The sequence below is a fragment of the Paramormyrops kingsleyae genome, chromosome 13 (assembly GCF_048594095.1).
Source record: "Paramormyrops kingsleyae isolate MSU_618 chromosome 13, PKINGS_0.4, whole genome shotgun sequence".
NCBI lineage: Eukaryota > Metazoa > Chordata > Actinopteri > Osteoglossiformes > Mormyridae > Paramormyrops > Paramormyrops kingsleyae.
Window position 1 is genome coordinate 24,447,646 of NC_132809.1, and position 4,486 is coordinate 24,452,131.

The following is a 4,486-nucleotide window of genomic DNA, read 5'->3' on the forward strand; positions in this document are numbered from 1 at the left end:
ATATTGATACATTCAATAGACAAATCTATAGAATTATTGTTAAAGCTAGTCACGTTACCATGAGAATATATGTATAAGTGATATACAGTATACCTCAGCTTCTATCCAAGCTCTCCTAAACCCGTTTCCAATTAAAACGGGAGTTCCGTCTTTATATCCCAGCTACTTGCATATTTTACGTAATTGTTTCTGCACAACCATACCTTTATCCTTTGTAGGTCTGTCCTGAGCTCATCAGATAAACTCGCTTTGACAAAGTACAGAAGGGTGCTCCTTTTGAACTCATTCCATAATTTCCAAGTTGGGGGCATCCAGATCTGCTAGCCTCCCAAGGACCTCCAGTTGACCTCATGGTGAACCTGCCACCCACACTCCTTTTCCCACCAAGCATAAAATTATAAATTTGTAGCCCAAGCATTGTTACATCTAGCAACTTTAAGCAGATACGATTTTCCTTTCCACATTTGGTAGGTTGATAACATGCAGGCTGTGTGGTAGTACATCAAATAAAATAGTGTCTATTGTTTTTTTATCTGGTGAGTTTACGGCAATCTTTGCGTTCATTGTGCTTTTGAGTTTTTATTGTAAGGCTGTTGCTGCAAGAACTCTCGCAAGTTATTGAGTCTGTTGAAACGGTTTATAATAATATTCTTAATAATACATAGTTATTGAAAGAAATTTTGCAAGATATAAGATAGTTATCTCACTGCAGCATGCATATTTTACTAAACTGTTCTATTCTTTAGTACTTAGGGGACCCTATTTCATATTATGGTCCTGAATACAAATAGTGTTAGATGTTGTGTCAGAGAATGAAGCATGTCTCATTTTTTCTATTGGGTATATATTTGTCATAAAAGAACTTAAAATACAAACTATGCAAACTACTATCAACAATGGCACAATATTTGCATTGTGTTTGATCAAGTTTATATTAGTGTTTTGTTTGATAATAGTTTATTAGATTTTAGTAGAACAACATTATCAGAATTTTTCAGGTGCCTGAAGGTCATAGGGGACTGTACTTAATTGTAGGGCTGCACTGTGAGTCTTGGGGCTTCACTTGTTTGAAGGCCTCCAGGCTTGTTTCCATGGTTTTTGGGAAATAGACGGGCCTAGTGGGTGGTTCTGCAGAGAGAACCTTCCATTCTGATCCTCACAGGTACAGCACACTGCCCAGGAGGCCTTGGTGCACTGGCGAAGCCACCAGCTTGTCTAGACAATATTGCTATAATCCCCAAGGTGAGACAATTATCCGTTGCTTACAGCTGCAATGTAGTCATTATGCATGATGCAACAAGCGAGAGAAATGAAAGCATCAAAGGACTTTGTGACAATAATGATTCCTTGTACTCATTTGATTTTACACACCGTCTTATAATATTGACTAGGTTTTATAATAAAAGTCATAATATCTAACACTGTCATTTTATTAATTTTATACTATGAAGTATATTCTCTATATATTACAGAACAAGTTATAAACATTTAGAGCCGTGTAATGTAAAGTATAATGTTATTATGCTTGTATGTCTTTGTGCTTGATAAATATTCATATAATGATCTCTTCAGGAAATCTTACCGGCATCAGGCTCAGGCTAGGAAATTATGAGATATATATATATGCAAAGTATTATTATACATACTGCACTGCATAATTTCTGAGCCTGAGTTTAATCATATATCTATATAAGACATTTGATATTTATGAACGATTATAACATTTGGGATAAAGACTCCCAGAGAAAAAGCCACCAGAAGTCCTGTCTTGCCATCACGGGATCACTGAATGTTCCTACCTGATGGGAAGGATCACACCTTTACAGCACTAAGCTGGTACCAAGAGAAGAAGTAGAACTTCGGCTGGTGGCATGTTCTTAGGCGATGGATGGTCTGAGGCCTCTAGGTAGAGATTTGCTGATATTTGCACCCCCTTGCTCTTTACACTCCTATTTACTAGTCTAGAGCTTCCAGGAATGTGATCCACAATCTGGAATCTATCAACACTTTTATGGGCCCTTCTCATACTACCCCTCACTACTTTGTCATCAGATAATGGTTAAAGGTAGGGGCATTTATGACCTTTTTAATGACCTCTAAGGAGAGGATAGCATGCTATTTAAGGTTTGAGTAACCATTAGAATGCTCATTCATGGTTCCAGAATACGCTGAGTTGCATGTCTTCATGAGCAGAACAACAATTTGTAATATTTATAACCCTATCTATGGGACAGGACCATTACAGCTAACTGATGGTCTGTCTGCACCACATCTGGACCAAGAGCATCCTTGAGTTTGAGGAGCATCACATGAAAAAATTAGGGTTTGGAGTTTGCTATCGCAATAAAAAGGTAGTGAGAGACAAACCCTTTGTTTGGGCAGATGAAGACCAGGGGCCTGGATTACAAAGCCACATCCCTTGCTTAGCCAGATAACACTGAAGATAAGTAACGATAACTAAGATGCATCACGCTGGTAACTCACGGGATAGAGCAGGAGTGGCCAATCTTATCCGCAAAGGGCCGCTGTGTATGCGGGTTTTCGCTGCAACTCCCTAATTAGGTCACTAATTAGAGGACTGATTGGCTGAAGAGTCCTCACACCTGGGTTTGAAAAGCTGACCTACAGGTTACCCTAAAAACCTGCACACACACCGGCCCTTTGCGGATAAGATTGGCCACCGCTGCCATAGAATGAAACTGCTCCAGAGCAGGTTGTGTTTCAGGATCACGAATCTCAGGCGGTGCTTGGACCAATCAAAAAGCAGAAGTCTGTATTTTACCTGACGTAACGATTGGGCTTCCCCAAACTCTTGAAATGGCTTGTCCGTGAAAATCCTGTGACACTTATCAATCACAGACTTGTGATGTCTACAGGCAGAGATGCCCACCCATCATTTTTACATTTTGAGCCCTTTCGCTATGTGTGCTAAATCTTATTAACTGTTACGAAAAGTGGCGATCTCCGCTGTAGTGAGATAATGGTTCAACATTTTGAGTTGATTCAGTCTATATTGCAACCAGAAAGTTACAACAGCATCATCACCTCCCTTCCCAGTCGCCCCATTATGTTCTTCCCAGCTGGGCCCAGGTGTTCCATGTCTGTGTGAGATAAGACTTGTGCACGTTACACTTGGCTCCCGAGGATGCATAATTGTGGTGCAACTGTCCTTGAACGGTCTGTTTTATATGGCAAAAGGCCTCGATGTCTCCTCATGATGCCCAACAGGAGGCCAGGTGGCTTCCTTCCATGGTTAGGCATTATATTGTTTCCCACTGTTATTAATAATACAAGGCTGTAATCATCAGATGCCATAAGATATAGTGTGGGCCAGCACAAGGCCCAAAAACATGTTTATCTAGTCAATATGTCAATATGTTGTGCATCCAGAAACTCCTAAAAAGGTTATGTTGTTTATATTGACTTAATGTTGTTTTCTAAGGTTACATTCTCTCTATGTGTTAACATGGCTTTATAGTCCATGTCTATCTCATTTAGTTTTATAGTCATTAATCCATTTATTCTATCCTTTCCACTTAGAATTGTGTAATTATAAAAAAAAACATGGATGTTGCTCTCCTAAAATATGTCAACGCCTTTGTTGTCTTCCTGGACCAGATACCCACGCTGTGTGCGTGTGTGCATGTGTGTGTGTGTGTGTGTGCGAGCGGGTGCGTGTGTGTGTGTGATGGATGAAGGAATATGAAATGGGTTTTGAAGGGTGACATGTTTATTTAATACTGAATAATAAAAATGGGAATGATTACCAAAACCACAAAGCACATGTTTGGAATTTAAGACAATACATTTCATGATACTGTTAACTTCAGATTGCTTTTGTTTGGCTTAGTGAAGCTGAAACTTAACTTCAAAAACTGACTTTGTAGAACCAGCCTTATGATACCAGCTCCGGGAGATGGATGGATGCATTGTTAGCCAGGTGAAGTCTGACTTTGTATTTTATAAACTGCAGGTATGTACAAATGACACATCTAAAAAGTAGGCTAGGCCTGCTCAGTTTGGGTTATACTTTTGCTCCCTGGGCGCCGCTACGGGTGGCTGCCCTTCGCGGACAACTTGCTCTACAAAGAGCAAGTTGAGGGAGGCGTAAAAAGAATTTCCCCACGGGGATTAATAAAGTGTACATTATTATTATTATTATTACATCTGCAGAAACCTCAACAGAACATCACGTTCATATATAACTGAAAATGCTCCTGATCCAGCAGGTGGTCTGTCTTTTACCTGGAAAAATGATGGGTAACATTATGAGGAAAAAATTCAGCAAAAAGCAGATATAAGCTTGCTTATTTCCATCCATCCATCCATCCATCCACCCATCCATCTTCTACCTAGTCCAGTACGGGGTTTCACAAATGAAGCTAATGTTTAAAACAATAACCGTTAGTCTCCGCCCCTCTCTCTAAATAGACCATCCTTCTTTCCCCTGTCACCTTCTAATTGGCTGGCTTTAAGTACAGCCGTA